Source organism: Lactuca virosa, chromosome 3 (genome assembly GCF_052849685.1).
Source record: "Lactuca virosa cultivar CGN04683 chromosome 3, Lactuca_virosa_CGN04683_v6, whole genome shotgun sequence".
NCBI lineage: Eukaryota > Viridiplantae > Streptophyta > Magnoliopsida > Asterales > Asteraceae > Lactuca > Lactuca virosa.
The window spans coordinates 61957121-61968425 of NC_136428.1; the positions used below are offsets into that span (position 1 = coordinate 61957121).

Sequence of the window (11305 nt, forward strand, 5' to 3'; positions counted from 1 at the left end):
CTATCCGAGTTAAGAAAAAAAAAATTCAGGACTAAAAATGTAAATTACCCCAAACCATAGAGATGATGTTATTTGAACAGAATATGTACTTTGTTGGTGTTTTTTTGAGAAAAACCATTTAGCTTAATGGTGTTTTTTGAACATATAATACTTGAATGGTTCTTTTTAAACGAATTTAAAACTTTGATGGTCTACTAAGTAATTTTCCCAATGATAAAATATCAAATAAGTAGGATGTTTTTGATAAATTAGTTGAACAACTGAATTTTAGTTGAACTTTAGCCGAACTTAAATTTCATTTACAAACGATTATTAAGATTGTATGATATGCATGTACATTTGCAAATTATATCGTTTATGTCTTAATAAATTTGTAATTTTAAAAGTGAAATTCGTTTAACAATTTGTGATATTAATTTCTACATAAGTTTTATTTGCAAATAACTAAACTATATATATATATATATATATATATATATATATATATATATATATATATATATATATATATATATATATATATATATGGTTGAGATCGGTTGAGAACTCATATTTTTCCGAGACTCGATAACTAAAAGTGGAGCGTTGGATCAAAAGTAATTCATTAAGGACATGATCGTCATCTTACCAATCTCATTTAATGTTTAATTTTTTTATATTAATATAAATGTCTAAAAATTTACATCATAAATCAAAATTTCAATTTTTTTTATAAATGTAGTATTTTTCGTTTTTTAAAAAAAATGCAGATTTTTTAATTTTTATAGAAAACATGATTTTTTGAAAAAAAAAATTGAAAAAAAAATATTTTTTTAAAAAACTGCAATTTAAAAAAAAACTGCATTTTTTTTAAAAAAACTACAATTTTTTCAAAAAAACTGCAAGTTTTTTAAAGAAAGTTACATTTTTTTTCAAAAAAAACTGTATTTAAAAAAAAAAACTGCAATTTTACAAAAAAAACTGCATTTTTTTTTAAAAAAAAGTAAATTTTTAGGTGCATATATGCATATTTTTTCAAATGCATATATGTATATTTCTTATACTATAATATTCGTAAGTAAATCACAAAAAATCTCATTTTTATTAATTAATCTAAAAACATAATAGTACAATTATTTTATTTGATACAAAATAAAATATAAAAAATAAAAAATGCTACAAATTTCAAGGCGTTTTATGTCTTCGTGTCAATATTTCATTATTTTCTTCAATTTATCATTTTCACCTCTTCAATATTCACCACAATTTCCTCCAAATCTACAAGAAAATTAAAAAAAATAATTGATGCAAAAACACTCACAAAAATACATATGTGATTTACATGTGAATCACATGTAATTCATATGTGAACTACATGTGATTTACATGTGAATCACATGTAATTCATATGTGAATTACATATGAATTACATGTGAATCACATGTAATTCATATAATTCATATGTGAATCACATGTAATTCATATGTGAATTACATGTAATTCATATGTGAATTACATGTAATTCATATGTGATCTACATGTGAATCACATGTAATTCATATGTGAGTTTCATGTGAATCACATGTAATTCATATATGAATTACATGTATATATGAATTACATGTGATTTACATGTGAATCACATGTGATTTACATGTGAATCACATGTAATTCATATGTGAATCACATGTAATTTATATGTGATTTACATGTGAATCACATTTAATTCATATGTAAATTACATATGAATCATATGTAATTACTAAAATATTTTATCAATTCACACAAATCGCATATTATTTGTAATTGATTATTGCCTATGGATGTTAGCATTACTTTTCAATATTTTAGTTTCACCAGAAACTAGACTTGACAAATCCTGAAAAGATTATTAACATTAAAGTCAAATAAGTGAGCTTTACTTAATATAAGTAATGGTTCATTTTTTAATCAACCATAAAAAGGTAGGTTGGTACCTTTCGATATGAATGGAGGAGACTTCTTTCCAACTTCTTGTCAATCTTTTTCACACTTAACCCATTACACATATATTTTTTATATTATTAACAAGTGCTTGATAGTTGGATAAAATAATTTTGAACAATTATCACATTGAGCCCACTGTTCTTGTTCTTGTTCTTGCTCCCTGAAACATAAGAATATAATATTGTCAGGTTAAGTAAAATTTTGTTATAATTACATACAGAACGAGAAAAAATGTTTAATTGATTGCTACCTAGAAGAGCGGACAGTGAATATACTCCCCCTCCTATGTATATTGTAGCTCAAGAGTCAGGCCTTGACTTGCTTCCTTGCTTATCATTTGCATACCAGCTGACATCTCTAATAGCCAAGTTCATATTTCTTGACAAATGGATTAAATGGGAATTTGTGTTTCTTTTTTGTGACTGAAGAAGACAAACACACAAAATAAAATATATAATACCAGAGCAATTCGATCCCCATAGCTAAGTGAAATGGATTCTGTATTCAGAAAAAGAAAATTTCTGTCAAAATGGAAATGGACTAGTCAACCACCAAATTCTGTTTTCAATCATATCGTGAAACCTAGGTTAGCAATATGATAATGAGTACGATCCTTGATCAGACATTTGAACTATGAGTATACATAAATTTCATAAAAAAATCCTATGTATCCAAATTCTAAATGGTTAATATGCTAATTATCATTCCACTTCATGAACTATATGAGAAACTATTTTTACAGCAACAAGCCAATAACAGTTGATGCTGAACAACTCTAATTTGATACTATTTCAACATAACTGGTGAGGAAGTTGAGAATTATGTTACATAATGATTCAAAACATCCAGAACATGCCTAAATACATTATATCAATGCCAAATACATAATTCAGAAAGAAATTGTGGATCGGGTTAGGGTTTTGGCTCACCTCCATCGAGAAGACTAGCCGATGTACACTTCTTCGACAATCTAGCCGGATCGGTTCAATTGAGATAAAGTGAAGTGAACCTCAGATGTAGCTGCAAGAAGAAGAGAACAAAACAGGTTAGACAATATGGACTTTTTTTTTTATTTTGATTTACCTAATCGATGAATTTGAATTTTCAAGGTAAACTATAGTCACGATTCTGAATTTTTGATAAATTTTGAAGTGTATTTCGACAATATTATATACAGAATTACGTACCTATGAAATCGATTAGTAGACACAGTAGCGGCCGGAGGGAGAATGAAAGAAAGTTTCGCCGAGATTGATTGAACATCACCGATCAACCACCAGTATCCGAATTAGTATCAGAATTTGTAGGTGGTAAGGATATGTCATGGAAGAACCACAATGTCGAAGGAAGGAAACGACGATGAAGGCGAAGGAGCGAATCACCATCCGGAGGCGAGGCGATGGCAATCAAAGGCGGGAACGATGAAGATGTGTGTGTATGAGAGAGAGAGAGAGAGAGAGAGAGAGAGAATGTGTAAACAAGATTATCGGATCGATACTTACTGCAAAATTCCGAAGAGCCAGTCAGGAATAGTCAAGAAGATGTAAGGGGACCAAAAGTGAGGTGAGGATCTTCGTCCTCCAGTTTGTTCGATCGAGTATCAGCAAATAACTGTTACACAAGAAGCAAAAACTTGTCAACTCAGATCCAATTAAATTCAATAATTAAGCACGCAGAACTGAAGAAGATGATATGAAGAAAATGATTCTACCGATTGCTTAGATGAAACATGAAGGCTGGAGGAAAGTGATGAAGATCCGCTGATTGTAGAAATCGATTTCATTAACGCCGTAAACGATTGTAGGTGTAATCGGTGGCAACAGATAAACTACCGATGGTTGTAGCATTTGTTACAAATCGATTTCTACAATCGATCTGGAGAGAGATGCGGGACGAAGGGAGAGAGAGAGAGGGGGGAGGGTAGGTTGATGTTATCCTTGAAATTCCCCTCGTTCATTTTAATTAGATGCCCCGTGTCTTCTTTTTACCAAGTATTTACAAAACTGCCACAATGCATCTTAGCCTTTTATTATTTTAATCTAACGATTCTTGTTTAGTTCTCGGGTTCTCGGGAAACTATGAGTTCTCAAATGATCCTCCCTATATATATATATATATATATATATATATATATATATATATATATATATATATATATATATATATATAAGGCTGGGTTATAATGTGGATGACATCTATTGTGTGGTCGTAAGAATAATTATAGACCAATAGATGAAAATAATAAATAGCTTTGATTTGAGGGTCTATGATATTACAATGGAGTAGCATGCACCATATAATAACATAATTTTTATTTGGGTAAATAGCATAGAAAAACACTTCGTTTACACCAAAATTCTAATTTGATACCGTGTTTTTTTGTCTCAAATTTGACACTGTGTTTTCCAATTTGTTACAATTCTGACCACTTGACCGGTTAACCAGGTTACATGCTGACGTGGCATGATGACGTGTCAATTTTGATGATGTGACATGTTGACGTGTCAAAGTTGAATTTTTTTTCCACAAAAAACACTAAGTTTTCATTTTTTTCGATTTTGACATTAAGTTTAATTTTTTCTTTCAATTTTGACACTATGTTTTTTTGTTCCAAATCGAACATCATTTTTTCCAATTTTGTTCAATTTTGACCATTTTCCATTTGAAACCGTATAAATATATTTTTTTATTACATTTTAAACCATATAAATATATTTTTTTTGTTTAAAAACCACATTTTTATTTAAATACAAGGTGTTTCTTTTTTTTTTTTTTTTTTTTTGTTTTTACATTCAAAGTATAATGTATAAATATGCATTAGTTATATCATGAGAATCAAACTAACCATAAGCTTCTAATAAGATGTGAAAATTTCAGGGGTTGCAAACTTGACATCCGAGTTTTAATCGACTACACGCCTCCAAACCTCCGAACTCATTTTAAAGTTGCGTATTTAATATAAAATACGGTTTTTATATAACTAATACATATTTATACATAAAATTATGGTTTGAATGTAAAAAAAAAAAAAAAAAAAAAAAAAAAAAAAAAAAAAACTTGTATTTATACAATACTATGGTTTTTAATTGAAATGGAAAATGGTCAAAATTGAACAAAAATTGATAAATGATGTTCGATTTAGAACAAAAAAACATAGTGTCAAAACTGAAAGAAAAAATTAAACTTAGTGTCAAAATCGAAAAAAATGAAAACTTAGTGTTTTTTGTGGAAAAAAAATTCAATTTTGACACGTCAGCATATCATGTCAGCATGCCACATCATCAAAACTGACACGTCATCATGCCACGTCAGCATGTAACCTGGTTAACCGGTCAAGTTGTCAGAATTGTAACAAATTGGAAAACACAGTGTCAAATTTGAGACAAAAAAAAAACACGGTGTCAAATTAGAATTTTGGCGTAAACGGAGTGTTTTTTATGCTATTTACCCTTTTTATTTAAAGGGTATTTTAGTCAATTGTGCTAGTATTAAAAAAGGAAAAATTGTAGATTTTAGGGATAACTGATTATCTTAATTTTAAAAATATGATTTTATATGATAATGATTCTCTTATTTTAGGTATTCTTAGAGAATAAGTTTATGAGTAAGACGTTCATTCTAACAGAATATGCTTATAAATGTGAAATCTTTTTTTAAATAAATTCCATTATTCGGAAAATGTAATACTAAACATATATTATCAAGATTAACACCTTGTACCGAGTAATAATGATTAAGAATACCACAACTAATTATTAAAATTTACATTCATTTTTAAAGAATACGATTATAAACAAGAATTACATTCATTTTGAAAGAATACAACTAATAATGGTTAAAAATGACATTTATTTTTAAATAATAAAAGCTAGAATTAAAAATTGAAAAAAAAACATTGAAGCCTAAAAAAAACGTTAATACATTCTGAAAGAATATCGTTGACAAGAATCACTTTCTATTATGTGGTCTATTCTTCAAGCATCAGTTTCCAGGATGCACTTGATCTTTGCAGAATGTAAATAATTCTGACATAATCCACTTGATTTGCATTTTCGAGAAAAAGAAAGATGATCAACCAATTGTATTCGGATAAAACAACAATCAAGTATCAATAAAAGCAAAACACCACATGTAAAATTAAATAACAATCAAAACACAAAATAATATGCTTTGATTATCAAAACACCAATTAACCGATGGCCTGCAAAGATAGAAAACATTTATGCACATTAGGTTGATATAATTTGTTATTGTTTTAATTATATTTCATGTATTAAATAAACAACATACAATAAAATAACAACCAAAATGACGTCAAGTTGCTCTCAATTATATAGGACAAAATATATATGTGAATTGTATTTAAAAAAACAACTGTATTATTAGCTATGAAAATACAAGTACCCTAATATCCTAATATAGAATGAAATGAAGAAAAGAAGAAAGAAAGAAAAGATGCAGACAACATAGAGATAAATGCTTTCACTCTTGTTTTTTTTTCCTGCTAAAGCACACTTTCCACAATCCCAACTATTTTCCAATAAACAACACAAAACAATCTCACTAACAATTTCATCAACCCATTAAAATCAATTAATTCATTTTTGAAAAACACATATTTATATTTGTAAATTAAGAACCTTAAACCAAACATGAAGCACCATATATATGTGCCATATCAGGCATAATCGTTTCAAGCACCTCGAAAGAAATCAAGAAAGTCAAGAAACAATGAAAAACATGTTACCTTAATTTTATGTTTCCATGGCATTGATCATCAGTGGGTACAAACAGCCGACCCATTTTTTCTCCTTCTCTCTTACTATGTATAAGATTTCATCCAAAATAAGATAGAAGGTTTTTAAAAAAACGTGGTGATGGGGATTGATGGCAATCCAGATGATGTTGAGGGTTGTCGATGTTGATTAACATGGTGAGGGGTCGGTGGTATTTTAGGTTTTAAAAATGATTTCCCTTATTTAAAGAGATAATAAAATTTTTAATTATTTACCATAATTAGATGTAGTTAATATTACTATTATACCCTTATATTATTTATTAATGATTTGTTTTTTCTTTTATTCTTATTGGTCCCTACGTCCATACAATATATGTCCATCTATATATGAACCTAACTCTCTCTCTCTCTCTCTCTCTCTCTCTATATATATATATATATATATATATATATATATATATATATATATATATATATATATATATATATATATATATATGGGGATAGGGATATACATTACAGCCTCACCTAAGCTTAGGTACTAAACCTATAAAATATGTTGTTTTAACTTGGTAAATATACCCGATTTGGTTTTCACTTTGTCAATATATCATCATCGATAACATTTCTTTCTTCCATTATCATTTTACCATTCCTATTTTGTTTCCTCCATTATTGTTTATTATTTCATCCCAGTGAACATTACTTTTTTCCACTGTCACGAAGATCTAAGATAATCAATATTGTTACTTCCTTATTAAAACTATTGCATCGATCTTCAATCTACATCTCTAATTGTTAATCGTGAATCCCTTAACCGCAATCTTTATATAGTAAAACAACGTATTTTCATGAGGTTTAGTACCTAAGCTTAGGTGGGGTTGTAATGTATATTCACTTTTCCCTATATATATATATATATATATATATATATATATATATATATATATATATATATATATATAATAAAATCACAACATCCCTTATATGAACAGTAACTAACCGGAGGTACTGTTTATCGGATTACTTTAACTCAACCATGGTCACCGCTTGTTCTCCACAGCTTTACCAAGCCCCCAGCTATACTCAACAAACATCACCGGCCATCCTTCCAGAACACTCTCTATCTATCTCGCCATTATTGTTTTCTTCCTCAAGGTTTTTTGCTTTGTCGACCACTCTGCTTCATCTTTCCTCTTCTTTTGAGTCGTCATCGGGTTTAGGGGAAACGATGGTCAATGGATAGTAGGGTTTTTAGGGTGGGTGCTTGGCTTGCAATTTTGGGTCGGCTGACTTTCCGGTTCAAAACTTCAAATACCAGTACCGGAAGGTATAAGCTTCCTCGCCCCTCACCTCGCGTTCTCATTTTTCTGTTTCGATTTCATTTACTCTATGTTTCATTTACTCAGGTTGAAACGTACATCAACATTATCACCCTTCTCCTCCTGCCTTCATTTATGTTGCATATCACCATCGTCTATTGCTATCACCGCCACCGCCACCGGACCCCTTTCCCTTCCGCCACATCCAGGTATGTCTTCTTCCAGCACCTTTTTGCTCTTATCGCCTGTAATCAACTTCCAGATGTCGGAATATAAGCAGGTCCAAACCAGCCTCCGTCAACGACTCCGACACTTGTGCCTCAATCATGTTCTGATTTCAATTTGTGTTTGATTTCTTGCCACAATCTCCTGCAAATGTTTTTCTTTTTAAAAAAATTGGGCTGCCTATACATATATCCCTCACTTATCTGAGGGTCCATTGAAAAACTTTGTTGCTGATAAGGTAAGAGCATCTATTTTTGTTGTAAGTAATGATTATTTCATAATGCATGTACAGTGTTCGATGATATGCCCAAATTATTAAGTAGCTATTTATATTCTTTAAATATTCATAACTAGAGCCTACCATCGACCTGTCATAAAATTCTGTGGTGTTGACGTCGACATTGATTTTAAATTTCATGCCTTGGATTTTGAGTACTTGATTCAAAATTTCGGCTGTTGGATGAGATGTAAGAAAATTGATATTTGAAAGATGTAGGAGGCTTCAAGGGGTACTTTCAAGTGAAGTATTAGTTAAAATGTCAAAATATCCCTTCCATGATCCACCTGGAAATAGGTTTCTCAGTTTGATTAACAATGCAATCACATAGTTTGACAAAAAGAAAACATTATATTCATGAAGCACCTTAAAAATTATTCTGCAATGAGCAGCAGCTATTCTCTCTTCAATTTTTTTTAATAACTTGAGTTTCTTTTCAAATCCATCAGTAGTAACATGTTCATTTTGGTATGTTAATGTTAAATGTTGACTGATAGATACACTATGATAACATAACAGGACATTAAATGGAAGCACCAAAACGGATGAGGCTGAAAGTACAATGTCTATGGTTGCTCAATTTCTTGAGCAGCTTCATGGAAACATATCTTTTTGTGTATCTTTCTGGAATCTGAATTCAGTGAATTGTTCTTGATCTGACTTTACAATATTGGCAGGATGTTAACAATCATGTTTTATTTTTTCACAATTTTGATTAAAGAGTTTACTAAACAACCATGTTTTTCTCTGTTGCTGCAGATGGCCCTAACTGGATCGCAACAAAAAAGAACCAAAAACCAACTAATACTTCCAAATTTTTTGATGTACCAGCACCATTTTTGCATACGTTCTAATATTATGAACATTTATTTTCAAATGCAACTTATATTACCATATAGAAACAAGAGAATAACACAATAAACCAACTTGTCCATGCAAGAAATGGAATACACTCACCCATATATGGTAGCTACACTAGTTACCTACCATTAAAGACAATATAATCATTTTAAGTAGGTGTCAAGACTAAAACATAACAAACCGGAAACATAAGAACCTTCCGAATAAAAAATAAATAAAAAAGCATACATATTTTTTCAAACGACATGGACCATTCATGTAATTTATTATGTTAACGTTTTTTTTTTTTTTTTTTTTCATCGGCTCTGGTTAGACTAGTTTTAAAGTAAGGTAGCCTATAGGCCCCAGCCCCAGCCCCCATATACACAATAAAAGGCCCAATATAAGATTAACTGTATAACCTTATGTCTTAAGAGTTAAGATGCGTTTCCTCAAGGCACACTAAATAAAACATGAAGATACCACTAAAAATGAAAACAAGAGATCTTTTAATACAAAATTTCGATGCTAAAACTAAAACTACATGCATTGATCAAGCTTAGTAAACAAAATATTTTAAACTGTATATATAAATATTGGATAATAGATTTTGAAATATATATATATATCAACCATAAAAGTAGCAGTTTTTTTTTTCCAAATTCTATATATATAAACATATTCAACCATTTTGTTGACATTTGTTGGGTTCGGATTCAACACCAACCATAAAATTACCGATATTGGTGCTTAACAATTCGTTCCTTTCTTCCCCATGCTTATATCAAGTTTAATTATCATTTAGCCTCCTGTCATGTAATATTTCAAGCATTCTCTTTTCTATGTCATTGTACATTTTGCAATAAACGATCAAAACAAACCAAATGACTATTCGTCAATTCGCCATCTTTGCACTTGTCTTGTTTGCCATTGTTGGGATGGCATTTGCAGCCGATGATGAATCTCCCTCGAAAGGAGACTCGGCCTCAACTCCAGCAGGTGAAGCTGGAGCCGCGAAAGGAGACTCGGCCGCAACTCCAGCAGCTTCAGACGAAGCTGGTGCAACAGACATGTCTCCCAGTGAAGGTCCATCCAGTGATGGCTCGAGCTTCAAGGCCTCTATTGTTGGTGCATTTGTGAACGCTATGGTTGTCACCATGGTCTTCTTTTAGGTAGTATATCATAGTATTGTATATATATATATATATATATATATATATATATATATATATATATATATATATATATATATATAAGGTGTAATCTGTGGATCTCGTCTCTAGGCTTTGGATGATGGATCGGTTTTTGAGATAGTCACGTTTTGATAAGAGAGATGGGATTTGGATGATGTTGGCCTCACCTCTCATGTGTTAATAAGCTCAATGCATAAAGAGTGTTTATTTGATGTATACATTAAGCCATTGATACAAACCAATAAATGAAATGTTTGCAACACAATCGTTATCATTGTTATGGATTGACTAGACGTGGTGAAATAGATGGGTCAAATGAATTAAGTAATTGATTAAGATCTACAATTTTATGTACGGGTGGGTCATAAAATTATATAATATATTAAAAAACATTTTTTTAATCATTAATAATCTTTATATGACATTTTAATTTTGATTGTGGTGTATGAACTTTTCTGCTCTCGCTTTTGCTTATATTATATTATATTTTAGATATTCTTCCATAAATAATCGGAAATTAAAAATAAATAAATTATATCAAGTCAAAGCTAAGTTTTTTAAATAACAAAAGGTTAAATGCAACGTCTATTATACTTGGTGCAAATTGTACTAAAACAAAATTTTCTTTTATGTCGGTTGTATTCTGGGGATAACGTTATTAAAAACAACATTTTTTCGGCCTATAACTTAATTTTAAGGATTTCATTCTGCCATTCTTGGAGGTGATAACGACGGCCTTGGAGCT

At 30.1% G+C, this 11305-nt stretch overlaps 2 long non-coding RNA genes across 4 annotated transcripts; one reads left to right on the forward strand and one right to left on the reverse strand.

Annotated features, from left to right (window-relative positions):
- Nucleotides 1-1058: 1058 nt before the first annotated feature.
- Nucleotides 1059-3913, reverse strand: LOC145165822 (uncharacterized). 3 transcript variants are annotated; one of them, XR_013740197.1, is made up of 7 exons: nucleotides 3677-3913; nucleotides 3153-3576; nucleotides 2895-2985; nucleotides 2216-2463; nucleotides 1956-2125; nucleotides 1816-1858; nucleotides 1059-1257 (listed from the first exon to the last, which is right to left on the reverse strand). It is a non-coding gene; the product is annotated as an uncharacterized LOC145165822 (long non-coding RNA). The 3 variants fall into 3 exon arrangements; XR_013740198.1 differs by lacking the exon at nucleotides 1816-1858 and having other exon boundaries at nucleotides 2216-2387; XR_013740196.1 differs by lacking the exon at nucleotides 1816-1858.
- A 3895-nt stretch (nucleotides 3914-7808) lies between these two features.
- LOC145162354 (uncharacterized) lies at nucleotides 7809-9230 on the forward strand. Its single transcript, XR_013739050.1, has 2 exons — nucleotides 7809-8033; nucleotides 8113-9230. It is a non-coding gene; the product is annotated as an uncharacterized LOC145162354 (long non-coding RNA).
- Nucleotides 9231-11305: the final 2075 nt, after the last annotated feature.